General features: G+C 45.5%; 1 protein-coding gene across 4 annotated transcripts in view; it reads right to left on the reverse strand.

Moving 5' to 3' along the window:
- Positions 1-19,172, reverse strand: part of wdfy1 (WD repeat and FYVE domain containing 1) — a 195,465-nt gene that overhangs the window by 52,730 nt on the left and 123,563 nt on the right. The window lies entirely within an intron of this gene.

Genomic DNA, 19,172 nt, shown 5'->3' on the forward strand with positions numbered 1-19,172 from the left:
ACAAAAATCTGAAAAATGTGATGTGCATTAGTATTCAGTCCCCCTGCGTCAATACTTTGTAGAGCCACCTTTTGCTGCAATTACAGCTGCAAGTCTTTTGTGGTATGTCTCTACCAGCTTTGCACTTCTAGACACTGAAATTTTTGCCCATTCTTCTTTGCAAAATAGCTCAAGCTCAGCCAGATTGGATGGAGAGCATCTGTGAACAGCAATTTTCAAGTCTTGCCACAGATGCTCAATGGGATTTAGGTCTGGACTTTGACTGGGCCATTCTAAGACATGAATATTCTTTGATCTAAACCATTCCATTGTAGCTCTGGCTGTATGTTTAGGGTCATTGTCTTGCTGGAAGGTGAATCTCCTTCCCAGTCTCAAGTCTTTTGCAGCCTCCTGTTAGGGTTTTGCTGGGATTTGAACCTGGTTCGTTGGTGTGATAATCCAGCAAACCCCCACTAGGCCACCAGGGGGATGACTCAAATGCATGAGGCGTGAGGCGGAAGTAGAAAAAGAATCAAAAGGTTTATTTATACTATATACACTATATACAGGGCAAAAAAAAAAAAAAAGAGTATAATCCAAAAAACACAGTCACTACTAAATCCAAAAGAAAAGCTAAGTGCAAAACAAAGAACACAGTACAGAGGAAACTGGAGATAAACATAACAGCACAAAGACTCCGTGACAAGAGGACTAAACTCAGGGGTATAAATACACAAACTAATTAAGGACACAGGTGAAGATAATTAGGACTAAACAGGCAATTAACAAAAACACAAAAACACAGGAACAGTGGCGGCCTCTAGAGGCCAAAATAAACGACACGAAAAGGAAATAACAGCGGCCTCTAGAGGCCAAAACAGTCCTAGTCCTAACACCTCCAACAGGTTTTCTTCCAGGATAGCCCTGTATTTAGCTCCATCCATCTTCCCATCAACTCTGACCAGCTTCCCTGTCCCTGCTGAAGAAAAGCATCCCCATAGCATGATGCTGCCACCACCATGTTTCACAGTGGGGATGGTGTGTGCAGGGTGATGAGCAGTGTTAGCTTTCCGCCACACATAGCGCTTTGCATTTAGGCCAAAAAGTTCAACCTTGGTCTCATCTGACCAAAGCACCTTCTTCCACATGTTTGTTGCATCCCCTACATGGCTTCTTATGCCTGTCTTTCAACAATGGTTTTCTTCTTGCCACTCTTCCAAAAAGGCCAGATTTGTGGAGTGTACGACTTATAGTTGTCCTGTGCACAAATTCTCCTACCTGAGCTGTGGATTTCTGCAGCTCCTCCAGAGTGATCATGGGCCTCTTGGCTGCTTCTCTGACCAGTGCTCTCCTTGCTCGCTCTGTCAGTTTAGGTGGACGGCCATGTCTTGGTAGGTTTGCAGTTGTGCCATACTTTTTCCATTTTTGAATGATGGATTGAACAGTGCTTCTTGAGATGTTCAGAGCTTGGGATATTTTTTTTATAACCTAACCCTGCTTTAAATTTCTCCAGAACTTTATCCCTGACCTGTCTGGTGAATTCTTTGGTCTTCATGATGCTGTTTGTTCTTCAGTGTTCTCTAACAAACCACTGAGGCCTTCACAGAACAAGTGTATTTATGCTGAGGAGTAAATTACACACAGTAGGACTATTAACTAATTAGATGACTTCTGAAGGCAATTGATTGCACTGGATTGTATTTAGAGGTATCAGAGGACAGGGGGCTGAATACTAATGCACACCACATTTTTCAGCTTTTTATTTGTTTAAAGTTTTGAAGACCATTTATCATTTTCGTTTCACTTCACAATTATGTTAGCACATAATTGTGAAGTGAAACGAAAATGATAAATGGTCTTCAAAACTTTGGTCATAAGAAGCCATGTAGGGGACGCAACAAACATGTGGAAGAAGGTGCTTTGGTCAGATGAGACCAAGGTTGAACTTTTTGGCCTAAATGCAAAGCGCTATGTGTGGCGGAAAACTAACACTGCTCATCACCCTGCACACACCATCCCCACTGTGAAACATGGTGGTGGCAGCATCATGCTATGGGGATGCTTTTCTTCAGCAGGGACAGGGAAGCTGGTCAGAGTTGATGGGAAGATGGATGGAGCTAAATACAGGGCTATCCTGGAAGAAAACCTGTTGGAGGCTGCAAAAGACTTGAGACTGGGAAGGAGATTCACCTTCCAGCAAGACAATGACCCTAAACATACAGCCAGAGCTACAATGGAATGGTTTAGATCAAAGAATATTCATGTCTTATCACATAAAATCTCAATAAAAAACTTAAGTTCGTGGTTGTAAGGTGGAAAAATGTGAAAAAGTTCAAGGGGTATGAATACTTTTGCAAGGCACTGTATATATATTAGATTAGAACTTTATTGATCCCTTTGGGCAGGTTCCCTCAGGGAAATTAAAATTCCAGTAGCATCATTACAGGCTAAATAGAGAATAGAAATAGACAAAAACTTCTAGATAAATTAAATTTGGTATATGCATATGCAAATATAAAAAAAAGAATAAGATATGGGGAAGAGGGGGGAAAAAAGAAGAGCCAACAGAAGAGGTATTTGCACATTATATTGCACATTGTCCAGTATTGTTTATTGTCAGGCTAGGCTACTACTCCTTCCCGTCCTCTGTCCTCCTGTTACCCCTCCTCCCCCCAGAGAGAAGTTGTACAGTCTGATGGCGTAAGGGACAAGGGAGTTTTTAAGTCTGTTAGTCCTGAACTTGGGAAGGAGCATTCTGTCACTGAACAGGCTCCTCTGGTTGCTGATGACGATGTGCAGAGGGTGACTGGCATCGTCCATGATGTTCAGCATTTTGTCCATAGTCGTCTTCTCTGCCACAGTCACTAGAGTCTCCAGCTTCATGCCGACCACAGAGCCGGCCCACCTGATCAGTTTGTCCAGCCTGGATGTGTCCTTCTTGGATGTGCTGCCCCCCCCAGCACACCACGGTGTAAAACAGGACATTTGCGACCACGGACTGATAGAACATCCACAGGAGTTTCCTGCAGACGTTAAAGGACCGCAGCCTCCTCAGGAAGTACAGCCTGCTCTGTCCCTTCCTGTACAGGTGGTTGGTGTTGCAAGTCCAGTCCAGCTTGCTGTCCAGCCACAGCCCGAGGTACTTGTAGGAATCCACAGCCTCCACCTCGACTCCCTCGATCAGAACTAGTCGTGACCTTGGTCTGGACCTCCCAAAGTCAATGACCAGCTCCTTGGTCTTCGAGGTGTTGAGCTGCAGATGGTTCCTGTTGCACCAAACGGCAAAGTCCCTCACCAGGCTCCTGTACTCCTCTTCTCTGTCGTCCCTGATACACCCCACGATGGCCGAGTCATCTGCGAACTTCTGAATGTGTGACAGCTCCGAATTGTAGCAGAAGTCCGCTGTGTACACGGTGAAGAGAAGAGGGGCCAGCACCATACCCTGGGGTGCTCCGGTGTTGCTAATCACAGTATTAGATGTGATGTCCTTCAGCCTGATGTACTACGACCTGTTGATGAGGTAGCTGGAGATCCAGGTGACCAGGCAGGGGTCCACTCGCATCCTGTTCAGTTTGTCCTTAAGCATAAGGGGCTGGATGGTGTTGAAGGCACTCGAGAAGTCCAAGAAGAGGATCCTCACTGTGCCATTTCCCTTATCCAGATGCAAGTGGGCTCGGTGTAGCAGGTAGAGGATGGCGTCTTCCACACCAACACCTGCCCGGTAGGCAAACAGCAGACAGTCCTGGGCATGTTACACCTGAGGTCTGAGGAGGCTCAGGAAGAGCTGCTCCATCTTCATCAGATGTGAAGTGAGCACCACCGGTCGGAAGTCATTCAGCTCGCTGGGCCGGTTCTTCTTGGGAACTGGAACGATGCATGACGTCTTCCAGAGAGTGGGCACTCTCCCCAGCTGCAGGCTGAGGTTGAAAATGCGTTGGAGTGGTTTACCCAGTTCAGCAGTGGAGGTCTTCAGTAGTCGGGGACACACCTTGTCAAGCCTGCTGCTTTCCTGGGGTGACGCTTCCTCAGTTGACCTCTGACCTGGTCTGCAGTAATGCATGGAGGAGTCTGTGTTGAGGTGGGGGAGGAGGGGGCTGCTGCAATGACTGGGGGGAGGTGTGTTGAGGGAAGAAGGAGAGATGGCTGCAGTGAGGGGGAGGGTGGGGGTGATGTGGGCTGGTTGAAGTCATTCAACTCGTTCACCCTCTCCACTGCCCCCTCAATAACTCTGGTCTTTGTGTTGTGGTCTGTGATGGTTTTCACACCTTCCCAAGCCTCCCTCATGCTGTTCTCCTTCAGCTTCTGCTCCACCTTTCTCCTGTAGCTTCCCTCACACAGCATTCCACCTCCTGCTGTGCTGCTTTCATCGCCTCCCTGTCCCTGAAGGCAGCCTTCTTCCTGTTGAGGACAGCTTTGACTTCCTGTGTTACCCATGGCTTGTTATTAGGGCAACACCGTACAGTCTTAGCAGGGGAAACCACGTCTGCACAGAAGTTGAGGTAATCTGTCAGACAGTGTGGCAGCCCCTCTATGTCCTCACAGTGTGGGCTAAGCAGCACATCCCAGTCTGTGGTGTCATAGCAGTCTCTAATGGCATCTTCCATTTCAGGGGACCACCTCCTGATGGAGCTAGTTGTTGCAGGCTGCCTTTGGACCAGGGGGGTGTACTTCAGCTGTAGATGAACCAGGTTGTAGTCAGACTTCCCTAGTGGGGGGAGGGGTGTGACTTTGTATGCATCCCTCACATTAGCATACAGCAAGTCAATTGTCCTGTTGTTCCTAGTTGGACAGTCCACAGTCTGGTAAAAAGCAGCCAAAGTAGAGTCCAAAGTAGCATGATTAATGTCCCCAGAAATGATCATAAATGCCTCCGGGTGCTGTCTGCAGCCTTGCTGTGACAGAGTGAATCCTCACACATGCAGCAGCTGCATCTGCCCTTGGAGGGATGTAAACACAGATGGTGATCACATGACTGAACTCCCTCGGCAGATAATATGGCCGCAGGCTAATGGCTAGCAGCTCCAAGTCCGGGCAACATAAGACTGTCTTTACGGAGATATGTCCCGGGTTACACCAGCGGTTGTTCACGTAAATTAGGAGTCCCCCACCTTTGCCTTTCCCGCATGCTTTAGTGTCTCTGTCGGCTCTCACAGCAGTGAATCCCCACAGGTCCACGTTAGCATCTGGTACAAAGTGTGTTAGCCATGTCTCTGTAAAGATAAATAAGCTGCTCTCCCGGTAAATCGGCTGGTTGTTCAGTGCGGATAGCTCGTCGACTTTATTTGGCAGCGAGTTCACATTCCCCATGATAACAGAGGGAATTTGTAGCACCGCTGGTTGTCCGCTAGCCTAGCCTTTAGCTTAGCCCCGGCTTTGCAGCCCCTGGGTTTCCTCCTCAGCTCCGCCGGGATGGGGTGTCGTATCCCAGCTCATCCCATTGTTTTCAGGGCCAGCCGCTCCTCTCTCGAAGAATGAGAGAGAAAACTGGCTCCTGGTTGCGTGTTAAAGTGTGTGTATATATATATATATATATATATATATATATATATATATATATATATATATATATATATTCCTAAAACTCAATAGATCATTTTTAAATGAAAAAAATTGACATTTCTTCCAATATGGCTACAAAAATAATACAACAAAACCTGAGCTGTCCACCAGTGGAGATGGCCCAACACAGTTCCACTTTTGCCAGAAAATTATTCGAGATGGACCATTCTCCACAAAGTTGTACTGTGTGTAGTGCAAGTAAAAATAAACATTTTATTCTTTTTCTTTAAAAAAAAAAAAAAAACATTCAGTTTTGTTAATTTTTCAAGGGTACCCATAATTCTGGAATGCACTGTACAGACAAATGCAACAAAGGTTTATTGAAAGACTGTTTTAAATAATGGTGATGCATTGTCGATATAGTCCTGAATAAGGTTCAACTATACACAAAAAACCCTTCAATTACCTACATTTAAGTTATATCAACTGAATCAATTTTAACCTACTCATAAAGCATGATGTGTATATTTACATATGCACAAGTTATATTAATACAAGATGCAGTTATATAATTATATAACATTACACTTAATATACACTCCCCCCAGCACACACACTATAAAATTAAAACATACAAAGTGCCTAGTGCAAAAGCCAGTCCGAAATACCATCCTTTTCGGTATGCTAAGGTTGCAAGATATATGCCATATCATGCAATCACAGGACTAATTTATGTTGGTGGACCTTTGTAATCCCCATTTTCTTATCTCCATCAACCCAGATGAAAGTCCTACATTGACCGGGGGGGGAACACACCGGAAAAATAGTGCCCCCCTCCAAGTTACCACCTCACTTCACTTCACTTTCCACAGATATCATGGCTGAGCCAAGAATGATAGGAAATGTAGTCTTTCTTCCTCAATCATGCTATATCAAAGAATAAAGGACCAAAAGCGTTTCAACTACATTTCCCAGAATGCACAACAGCCATCTACCTGGTAAGCATTTGAATGCTCCCATGATTCCTTGTGCAGAGTACAGTACCAATCAAAAGTTTGGACACACCTACTCATTTGTAGATTTTTCTGTATTTTGACTCAAGACATCAAAACTATGAAATAGTATATGGAGCATGTATGGAATTATGTGGTGAAAAAAGTGTTTAAAAACAAAACACGATTCATATTTTAGATTCCTCAAAGTAGCCACCGTTTACCTTGACACTATTGGCATAAAGCTTAATCAGCTTCATGAGACAGTCAGCTGGAATGCTCGCCAGTTAACAGGTATGCCTTGTCAAAAATTAGCGACAGGGTTCTGCTGAAACGCAGATAGTGTTCTGGTCGAGGAGAATTGTGTAAAATGTATTTCTTCAATTCAGAACAAGCTTAATGACTTCTGTAATGTTAAATGAAATGAATGACAGACAAGGAGACTGGATAATAAAGACATATGAACTGTAGTTATAGCGCATTATACTTTCCTTTCCATTACTGTATACCTATACTTTTATATTACATTATTCATTCAAGCCTATATCTAAACTACTGCTATATTCACACTTTCAACCCAAGCCCATCCAGTCCAGCCCTTGCTCTTATGTAAAAGAGCCAAACATATGGCAGCACCTCTCATTAGCACCAATGAACTGCTGGCATATTTGTTTAATGCCAGTATTGTCCAACCTGTCCTGGTGGACATGGCACACAGCAACATGGTTCAGCCTCATCTGTCTCATTGTGGCTCTCAGCCAAGTTTTAAGTCTCCTCAGAGCGCTGAAACTTCTTTCAGCCTCTGACGATAACAGGGATAACTGACAAGAGCCTCACAAGGGTTTCTACTACACAGAATAGGCCCCTGACCTCAACTGGCATCCCTCTTATGATATGAATCACATCTGTACTAGATTTAAATGTGTATTTTGATCTGAACACAGCTGGATGTGAAGGGTGTCCATGTTCAGCTCTGGGTGCTGGCCAACAATTTCACTGACTTCAACAGTGAGCAGAATATGCTCAAGTTTCTGTAGAATGCCCATATCAGGCTGATTAAATCTTTCCTGAAACTGGACATCTACACAATCCAGCATTTTGTAGCCCTGTAACATTCTCCAGGCATTTTTTGAATATGCTGGCTTGCTCCTCCAGTGTCTCTCTTTGGTGGCTGTCTTTGGTGGGGAAGCTGAATGGGTTCAATCCCAAGGGAGTAAACCATTGTGAATGCTTTCTCAAAAATCTACTTGAAGCTTTTCTCCCCCTCCTAGAACTGCCACCTTATTGTGGTGGAGGGGTTTGCGTGCTTGAATGATCGTAGGAGCTATGTTGTCGGGGGCATTACGCCCCTGTTAGGGTCTCCCAAGGCAGACAGGTCCTAGGTGACAGGCCAGACCAGGAGCAGTTCACTAAAACCCTTACGGATAAAAAGACCAAGGACCGTGATGTTGCCTGGTATGGCGCAGCCGGGGCCCCACCCTGGAGCCAGGCCCGGGGTTGGGGCTCATATGTGAGCGCTTGGTGGCCAGGCCGTTGCCTATGGGGCCCGGCCGGGCTTAGCCCGAAGCAGTGACGTGGGCCCGACCTCCTGTGGGTTCGCCACCCACAGAGGTAGCCATAGGAGGCCGGTGCAGTGTGGATTAGGCGGCAGTTGAAGGCAGGGGCCTCGATGACCTGATCCCCGAACACAGCGGCTAGCTGTTGGGACATGGAATGTCACTTCGCTGGGCAGGGGGAGAGCCTGAGCTTGTGCGGAAGGTTGAGAGGTACCGGCTAGAGATAGTCGGGCTCACCTCCACACACAGCTTGGGCTCTGGAACCCAGCTCCTCGAGAGGACTCTCCACTTTTCTGGAGTCACCCATGGTGAGCGGCGGTGGGCTGGTGTAGGCTTGCTTATAGCTCCCCAGCTCAGCCACCACGTGTTGGAGTTTACCCCGGTGAACGAGAGGGTCGCCTCTCTGCGCCTTCGGGTCGGGGAGAGGGCGCTTGCTGTTGTTTGTGCCTACGGGCCGAATAGCAGTATAGAGCATCTAGCCTTCTTGGAGTCCTTGGGAGAGGTACTGAGGGGTGCTCAGACTGGGGACTCCATTGTTCTACTGGGGGACTTCAACACTCACGTGGGCGACAACAGTGATACCTTGAGGAGCGTGACTGGGAGGAATGGCCTCCCCGATCTGAACCCGAGTGGTGTTTTGTTATTGGACTTCTGTGCTAGTCACGGTTTGTCCATAACGAACACCGTGTTCGAGCATAGGGGTGTCCATAAGTGCACGTGGCACCAGGACACCTTAAGTTGGAGGTTGATGATCGACTTTGTCGTCGTTTCATCTGATCTCCGGCCCTATTCTTGGACACTCTGGTGAAGAGAGGGGCTGAGCTGTCAACTGATCACCACCTGGTGGCGAGTTGGATCCGCTGGCAGAGGAGGAAGCTGGACAGACCTGGCAGGCCCAAACGTATGGTGAGGGTCTGCTGGGAACGTCTGGCCGAGCACTCTGTTGGGGAGGTCTTTAATCCCACCTCCGGAAGAGCTTCTCCCAGCTTCTGAGGGAGGTGGGGGACATTGAGTCTGAGTGGACCATGTTCTCTACCTCCACTGTAGATGCGGCTGTTCGGAGCTGTGGCCGTAAGGTCTCCGGTGCCTGTCGTGGCGGCAATCCCCGAACCCGGTGGTGGACACCGGAAGTAAGGGATGCCGTCAAGCTGAAGGAGTCCTATCGGGCCACGTTGGCCTCCGGGACTCCTGAGGCAGCTGACTGGTATTGGCAGGACAGGCGTGCCACAGCTCGGGCAGCTGCGGGGGCAAAAACTCGGAACTGGGAGGAGTTCGGTGAGGCCATGGAGGAGGACTATCGGTTGGCCTCGAAGAAATTCTGGCAAACTGTCCGGCGCCTCAGGAGGGGGAAGCAGTACTCTGCCAACACTGTTTACAGTGCAGGTGGGGAGCTGTTGACCTCGACTGGGGACATTGTCAGGCGGTGGAAGGAATACTTCGAGGATCTCCTCAATCCCACCGTCACGTCTTCCATTGAGGAAGCGGAGGCTGATGACTCAGAGACGTCCATTACCCAAGCTGAAGTCACTGAGGTGGTTTGCAAGCTCCTCGGTGGCAAGGCACCGGGAGTGGATGAGATCCACCCTGAGTATCTCAAGTCTCTGGATGTTGTGGGGCTGTCTTGGCAGACACGCCTCTGCAACATCGCATGACGGTCAGGGACAGTGCCTCTGGAGTGGCAGACTGGGGTGGTGGTCCCTCTTTTTAAGAAAGGGGACCGGAGAGTGTGCTCCAATTATAGGGGAATCACACTCCTCAGCCTCCCCAGGAAAGTTTACTCCAGGGTACTGGAGAGGAGAATTCGGCCAATAGTCTAACCTCGGATCCAGGAGGAACAATGCAGTTTTCATCCTGGTCGTGGAACAATGGACCAGCTCTATACCCTTCATAAGGTGCTTGAGGATTCATGAGAGTTTGCCCAACCCAGTCCACATGTGCTTTGTGGATCTGTAGAAGGCATTCGACCGTGTCCCTCGTGGTATTCTGTGGGGGGTGCTTCAGGAGTATGGGGTTCGGGGCGCTTTGCTAAGGGCCGTCCGGTCCCTGTACGAATGGAGCAGGAGTCTGGTTCACATTGCCGGCAGTAAGTCAGACCCAGTGCATGTTGGACTCCGGCAGGGCTGCCCTTTGTCACCGGTTCTGTTCATAATTTTTATGGACAGAATTTCTAGGTGCAGCCAGGGGCCAGAAGGAATCCTGTTTGGGAACCACAGGATTTCATCTCTGCTTTTTGCAGATGATGTTGTCCTGTTGGCTTCTTCAAACCAGGACCTTCAGCATGCACTGGGGCGGTTTGCAGTCGAGTGTGAAGCGGCTGGGATGTGAAACAGCACCTCCAAGTCCGAGGCCATGGTTCTCAACCGGAAAAGGGTGGCTTGCCCTCTCCAGATTGGTGGAGAAGTCCTGCCTCAAGTGGAGGAGTTTAAGTATCTCGGGATCTTGTTCACGAGTGAGGGAAGGATAGAGCGTGAGATCGACAGGCAGATCGGTGCAGTCTCTGCAGTGATGCGGTCGCTTTACTGGTCCGTCGTGGTGAAGGAGCTGAGCCAAAAGGCGAAGCTCTTGATTTACTGGTTGATCTATGTTCCCACCTTCACCTATGGACATGAGCTTTGGGTAATGACCGAAAGAACAAGAATGCGGATACAAGCGGCCAAAATGAGCTTCCTTTGCAGGGTGGCTGGGCGCTCCCTTAGAGATGGGGTGAGAAGCACAGTCACTCGGGAGGAGCTCGGAGTAGAGCCGCTGCTCCTCCACATTGAGAGGAATCAGCTGAGGTGGCTCGGGCATCTCTTTCGGATGCCTCCTGGATGCCTCCCTGGGGAGGTGTTCCAGGCATGTCCCCCTGGGAGGAGGCCCCGGGGAAGACCCAGAACACGCTGGAGGGACTATGTCTTTCGGCTGGCCTGGGAATGCCTTGGTGTTCTTCCCAAGGAGCTGGCCGAGGTGTCTGGGGAGAGGGAAGTTTGGGCTTCCATGCTCAGACTGCTGCCTCCACGACCCGGCCCCGGATAAGCGGAAGATGACGAGACGAGCTTTTCTCACTCCTCTTGCCCTGTAGAGTGCATCTGACACACTCAATTGAACTCCTCATTCCTGCAATAGTCTCGGCCCATTTTTGAAGGGACTTTTTCAGACATTCTAACACATCAATCAGATCTACAGCCAAAAGTCGTCCAAGCACAGTTTTGCCCTTTTCAAATTTCTCACTCAGTCCATTTGCCTAAGCATCTGTGCTAGTTCCATTATTTGCTCCCATCTCCTCTCAGCTGATCAAAACACTCTCATACTGCAAGAGCACTGCTCTGATGGCTTTCCCTCTCACTGTCCACCTGGTTGGGCACAGGGGTCTTAGTGAGACAGATGGTCCCTCTTGAAGCAGCTGCTATTACTGAAAAGATGCCTTTGAATTTCCCAGACTGCTTGCTTAATGTCCCCAGGTCATGTACCCATTGCAAAGCATCACGTATTAAAGGACTAGTTTGGCATGCAGACTATGCTATCAATTTAAGACAGTGTGTCCCACAATGCACATACAATGCCAACAGTTGCCGTCTCTTCAATTCTGCTTGTGCTTCTGAATGTATTCCTGACATATCTGCAGCACCATCATAAGTCTAACCCCGTCAATAATCCATGGGAATATTAAGCCTCAAGAGAACGTCCCCGGCCCCTCCAGCTATTTCTTCTCCAGTTGTGCCTGAGACGTCATATAAACCAACAAAAACCTCATGTGGGTCCAGGTCTTTGTCCACATATCTGATACATATGGACTCCTGCTCTACTCCAGAGATGGCCTGAGTGCCATCAAAAATGATGGAGTACTGCATGACAGGTAAAGCCCGTATTGATTGTGCAATTTCTCTGAAAATGGCATTTGCTAACAACTGCAAAATCTAATTTTGCACTGGTGGAGAGGTATAGTCATGAGAGCGGGATAGCCAGTCACATAGATGGGCATCCTCCTTAGCTTTATATTTCAAATGTTGGTACAAATTACCACCTTCTGTATCATGCCCTCGAAATGCCAAGCCCTGTCTAGCAAGGTACTGTATTGAACCTACAATAATTTGTAGGCAATGTCTAGCATTTTCTTGCTGTTTTGCTCAAGCACTCAAGAAGTATTGGGGCTGCTTCTTGATTGTGATTGCATGGTGATGAGCTTGGCTATTTTGATGGCATTCAAATCTACAGAGAGCATTTTTTCCAATTAATAAATCCCTTTGAGGAGAATGCAGGATCTGCCTTTTTGGACAGTGTACTTTTCTGTATGGTGTATGTTTTCACACAATGGAAGCAAAGAATTCCCTTCACTGTTGGACTATAATGGAACCATGGATACTGTTTGTACCAGCTTTCCTGAAAGTGGAGGACCCTATTGGACAGCATTTGAACAAGAATGTATTTGGGATGAGGTTGGTTTGGCTTGATTTCAACGTCTAGAATATCTCCATTTCTACACTGTTCTTCATTGTCGTTCTCACTGCTACGCTCCCTGTTGCTGTCTACAGCTGGACCAGTTTCCTTAGAAATAGACCACATTTAACAACTCTGTGACTGCATGTGAAAATATACAGGTTACATCACATTTATGAAGTTAAAAATCACTACACATTTCATATTTTATGAAAAAAAATACATTTAGCCTACTTTAATCTACTGTGCTGAGGTCTCACCTGCAACTCTGCCTCACCTCTCAGTGAACTACAACCTGCCAAGATTGCTACAACACCCTAATGAATTAACAAATGATGCATCATGCATGGCAATTCAAAGTTTATGTCAGACATTACCCATTGTACATAAGCAGCAAAACATTTGTATTTAACATAGTAGCAACTAAGTCAAATTTACCTGTGACCCTGACTCTTCACCTCCATCTGAGCAACAACTTAGGTGGGCATCTTCTGTCACCTGATAAATAACACATTGATGCCATGAGCAGTGATACAGCACACCTCACATTTCAAAACACCAGTAGCATACGTCAGTTTAAATAGGCTATTACAACAAAAAACTGTCAAATCCAAGTCCTTCATCAACATCTTATGCTGTGACCCTGCCACTCCACCGCTGTCTGAGGTACAATATGGTTGCGTTGCTTCCGTCACCTGGCAAAGTAATCGATGCGCCATATGAACATTGAGGGAAACCATTGGATAAGATGCCACTATATTCATTAGCGGTAAGGGGAAACCATTTTCCTCGAGTGACTTACACTGTGTTTTGAAAAATAGCTGCAAATGTCTAGCTTTCTTTTCTTTCCTGACATCTCGCCTACCACTTTCAAATGAACCCCCTCGAAAACCAATCAGTTCAGCGTATATATGTACTTGGCATGTGATGTTTTCAAAAGAGAGGCAGGGGTAACCAAAAATTTCGGATCAAGTAGGTGGAGGCTGTTATGCTTATTATGTGAAAATGTTCTTTTGATTAAAAGGTGTCTGGGCCATGAACAATGTCCACATCACCATTAGGTTGTTACATGTGTCATGTTACATGAACTTGGTCAGGGCACTCTGCAGGTCTTAACTGAAGCACTTCAAATTAAGGGTTTGTGGGCTGCTAAAGTTCACAGGCACTTCACAAGCAACACTAGGTGCAATATTAGCCAAAATTAGCACAATTTGATATGATTTAACAATGTCTGTGTGAGCTTAATGAACATCAGTTGTCAGTATCAAATCGGATTGTTATTTACATGCCACACAAACTTAAGTCATATTTGTATGTTGCCGTTTTTACACACTGAATACGAACTGTTGTTAACGGATTCATTTTACAAGCTAATCTAATATTACGTTCCTCAAAGACAGTTTGCTATCTTGCTAGCTAGCAGTTGGTCACTGCACTGCAACCGCACTTGCTAATTGACATGGTACCCAAACTTGCTTACTGTTTTCGTGACCACACCCCCAGAGCAAATATTCATGAGCGAATTTTGCGTGGTGTTTCGCCCAGTGGAAACTCAAGTCAAGTCTGTTTGTATAGCGCTTTTAACAGACATTGTCCCAAAGCAGCTTAACAGAATCTGAATGACCCAATTTTATCCCTAATCTATCCCCAATGAGCAAGCCCGTGGTGACGGTGGCAAGGAAAAAGGAAACCTCAAAAGGAACCAGACCCAAAAGGGAACCCATCCTCACATGGACAACAACAGACAAAATAACTAACATTAACAGTTTTAACATGAAGTCAGTTTCATTGATGTTATAACTCTTCATTAATGGAAACTTGAGTGCAAAACTGTTCATGACAACCGCAGTCCCAAAGTTAGCAAGCCAACTATAGTCCTCAGCCACAAAAGCATTACTGTAAGTGTCCAGAGTGTCTTCCAACTGTCCATATGGGGCCGTCCTCTACAGGAGCTATGTGATGAGACTCCAACCAGACACAGGGCATCAGGATGGATCAGGCAGGTCCAAGGAGCAGAAGAGGTCAGCACCTCGATCCCAGGATTGACATGTAACTCAGAGGGACAGATATTTTTTTTTTTTTTTGGGGGGGGGGGGAGAAGAGAGAGAAAACACAGGTTGTTAGGTATGCCCAATGCCACCTGAATAAGTAGTACAAGCAGGGACTCCAGCAAAACTAACTATGACAGCACAACTAAAAGGAGAGAGCCAGAAGGTAACAGGCATGAGGGAGCCCCGGGACATAAAGCAGTCAGCCACTACACCGTCAACAAACTCGAGTGAGCAAGCGAGTGGGGGACTGACAGCATCCAAACATCCCAGTTTACCAAAACACTGTCTGAGGACCCTCCAGATCTACACCTTTACCTCATAAAACACCATTAACAAAAGGCTTGACTAAACAGATGTGTTTTCAGCCTAGACTTAAATGCTGAGAATGTGTCTGATTCCCGAACACCACTTGGAAGGCTGTTCCATAACTGTGGGGCTTTGTAAGAAAAGGCTTTGCCCCCTGATGTAGCCTTCACTATACAAGGTACCAGCAGATAGCCTGCACCTTTTGATCTAAGTAGGCGTGGTGGGTCATGCACTGTGGATAAGACAGGAGTGATGTGGTCATATTTTCTAGTTCTAGTAAGGACTCTTGCTGCTGCATTTTGAACTAACTGTAGCTTGTTTATGCACTTATTGGAGCATCCAGACAGTAAGGCATTACAATAATCCAACCTGGAGGTAACAAAAGCATGACCTAGTTTTTCCTGTGTCATGTAGAGACATTAAAATTTCTTATCTTAGCAATATTTGAGATGAAAGAAAGCTATCCAGATAATATTATCAATGTGAGTTTCAAATGAAAGATGGAGGTCAATAAATCACCCCGAGGTCTATTACTGCTGCACGTGAAGAAACAGAAAGGCCATCCAGAGTTACTATGTAATCAGAAAACTTACTTCTAGCTGCATATGGTCCTAGTACAAGTACTTCAGTCTTGTCAGAGTTAAGCAGAAGGAAGTTAATAAGCATCCAGCATCTAATGTCTTTTACACATTCCTCAATTCTATTAAGCTGGTGTCTCTCATCTGGTTTTGCAGAAACATACAACTGTGTGTCATCAGCATAACAGTGGAAAGTAATACAATGTTTACGAATATCATCACCCAGTGGTAACATATATAAAGAAAAAAGCAGTGGACCCAAGACAGAACCTTGTGGAACACCAAACTTTAGCTCAGTATGTCTAGAAAAATCACCATTTACATCAACATACTGATAGCGATCAGTTAAATAAGACCTGAGCCAGGAGAGGGTCGTTCCCTTAACTCCCACATTTTCTAGTCTATCCAGAAGAATGGAATGATCAATGGTATCAAATGCTGAACTAAGGTCAAGCAACACAAGCAGCAAGACACAGCCCTGATCAGACGCCAACAGTAGGTCGTTTACTACTTTAACCAGTGCTATGATGAGATCTAAATCCTGACTGATACATTTCATGGATGTTATTCCTATGTACATATGAGCAGAACTGCTGTGCCACAGCTTTTTCAAGGATCTTGGAGATAAAGAGGAGGTTTGTATTGGCCGATAATTGGAAAGCTGACAGGGATCAAGGTCAGGTTTTTTAAAACCAGGGGTTTGATAACTGCTAGTTTAAAGGATTTGGGTACATAGCCAATCCTAAGAGAAGAATTTATTATTTTTGGAAGCGGTTCAATTACTTCAGGTATTATCTGTTTGAATAGACGTGTAGGTAAGGGATCTAGTACACAAGTTGAGGCTTTTGATGCCGAGATTACTGAAAGTAATTCAAATTTCTCTAAGGGGAGTAAAACATTCTAATTGCTGATCTGATAGTTATTTTGTTAACTACAGGGTCACTTACATTGACCTTAAATTAGTAGTTTGAATTTGTCAGATATTCTCAATTTTGTCATTAAAAAAAATTCATGAAGTCGTTGCTACTACATACTGCAGGTGTGCATGTGTCTATAGTGGACTTATTCCTGGTTAATTTTACTACAGTATTAAATAGGAATCTAGGATTATTTTTGTGATCTTCTATTAGGGAAAAGAGGTATGTTGATCTAGCAGCACTAAGATTTTCTATACACCAGGAAGCTCTCCTTCCACGCCAATTTGAAGGCTACCAATTTTGTTTGATGCCATTTACGGTCCAATGTTCAAGTGGTCTGTTTTAAAGTGCGAGTGTCATTACACCAGGATGCTAATTTTTTTCTCTCTGATCATTTTCCTTTTAAGAGGAGCTACATTATCCAAAGTATAGCGGAACTTTGACTCTAAGCATTCAGTTTCCTGATCAAGTTCTGCGGGGGCTGACAGTGACCCAATCAAAGTTGATAACTCTGGGAGATCATTTATAAAGCTCTGTGCAGTAGTTGATGTGAATGTACGTTTAATACAGTAGTGTGGTGAGGTGCATATATTATTACTCAGACATATTTTGAATGAGATGAGATAATGAGCCGAGATAACTTCAGACTGTGGAAGTGTGACTATATTTTCTACGTTTAACCCGAATGTTAGTATTAGATCGAGGGTGTGACCACCATTATGGGTCGGTCCTATGACATTCCGATTAACCCCAACTGAATCTAAAATGGACACAAACACTGTTTTCAAAGGGTCTTATGGGTTATTGAAGTGAATATTAAAGTCTCCGACAACTAAAGTTTTGTCTAAGGAAATAACCAGGTCTGAGATAAAATCTGCAAATTCAGAAAGAAACTCAGAATATGGCCACGGGGGCCTGTAAATAATTAACAACAGAATTAACTGGGTAGACTTATTTTTCAAGGCTACATTAGTATGAAGAACTTCAAATGTATTAAATTTATAACCAGGTGTGTGTGTTACACACAGATAATCATTATAAATAACTGCGATGCCTCCTCCTCTGCCAGTTAGACGAGGCTGGTGTATGTAACTGTATCCAGGAGGACTAGCTTCATTTAATGCTATATATTCATTTGGTTTAATCCATGTTTCTGTTAAAGACAGTACATTAAATTCCTGATCAGTAATAAGTTCATTAAATCATTAGCACTTTAGGTGTAAGAGATCTAATATTTAATAGCCCCACCTTTAGATCAAAGGCGCTGGCAACGGCTGTACAGTCAGTATGATCTAATTTTACATTGATTAGTTTACTGGAACAAACACTCTGAATATTTCTTCTTTTTTGTTGAGCTCGGGGAACAGACACAGTCGCAATGTAGTGGACCCTGAGTGACAACTCTGTGCAGCTAGCAGACAGTCAATTCAGCCTGTTCGTCTGCTCCCTGGCCTTGGTTCTGGATTGTCAGAAATTAACTAGGCCTGTTCTGAGACTATGAGCTATGCTGCAAGTAATGAGAGCAGCACCTTCCCGAGTGGGATGGATAGTGTCCTGCCCTAAGAGGCCAGCAGTGCCCTCAAAATTAGCCCAATTATCTATAAAGCCCACACTGTTTTCAGAGCACCACCTGGACAACCAGCAGTTCAGCGACCATAGCCTGCTGTAAGTTATATCGCCACGCTGCATTGGGATGGGCCCAGAGCCTACTACAGCATCGGACATCGCCTTCGCCAATTTAAACACCTCTACAAAGTTACTCTTAGTAACCTCAGACTGACAAAGGCGTACATCATTAGCTCCTGCATGGATAACTATCTTTGATAACCTGTGCTTGCCTAGGACCCTAAGATTACCTGCTATGTCTGGCACCCTGGCTCCCGGTATACACCTGACTAAAGCTACTGGTGCCCCTAAAGGCTGAGCTAATTTCACGTGCCGTATGATAGAGTCCCCTGTAACCAGAGCTCTTTCAGGTTTCTCAGTGGGTGCATCACTAAGGAGAGCAAACCTGTTCGACACGTGAAGCAGAGAGAAGTGGTGCTCCCGTGGGCAAGCCTCAGTGGAAGTTTTGGCTCTATGCTTATGCCACCGAGTTGTCACCCATTCGCCCAGCTGTGAGGGCTCTAATGCCAGAGTTGGGGGATTACTAACTCCACCTAGAGCATCCAGACTTTCCCCTACAGAAACTACACTGTTCTCATTCTCACTGACCTTCTCTAAAGCCTGGATACATGCTTCTAGAACTGCAATCTTCTCCATCAGAGAGCTAACTAATCTGCACTTTTCACAAATAAAGCTGTCACTAGTGATGGAGGAAGAATGACTAAACATCCTGCACTCAGCACACTGAACAGGCTGAAGGTGTGCCATGATGAAAAGATTCACGTACCTTAAAGATCTGTTGATATTAAAGGAGATCTGATGTGAATGGGCCCTGCTTGTGGTCTTTATGCAGGAGGAGAAAAAAGAAAAGAATTCTTGGCATTCTTCCAAAAAAAGGGGAAAAAAAGGAAAAAGGAAAGCGAAAGTGGAAAGTACAAAAACAAAAGCGAAAGTACAATAAAAAAATGAAGAGGATACTGGAAAATTATTTGTAGAAAAAATAAAGATTAGTGATTAATGCCAACACTCGCAGAAAAAAGACTCATCGCAAACAACTCCGAAACCAGGAAGTGCGTAGCACAGAATGCGCATGCGCCAACTCAACTCCTGTCGGAAACCTACAGTAGCCATTTGTGTACTGAGAACGGAGTGTGATTTCTTCAATCAGAAACATGGGTAGGGAAATATCAGCTGTTTGATATTGGTCGGGCCATGTCCATACCCAATTCTACGCCTATGACCTTACCCATTCTGTCAAACTGTTTTGGTCACT

This window comes from Neoarius graeffei, chromosome 17, assembly GCF_027579695.1.
Source record: "Neoarius graeffei isolate fNeoGra1 chromosome 17, fNeoGra1.pri, whole genome shotgun sequence".
Taxonomy (NCBI): Eukaryota; Metazoa; Chordata; class Actinopteri; order Siluriformes; family Ariidae; genus Neoarius; species Neoarius graeffei.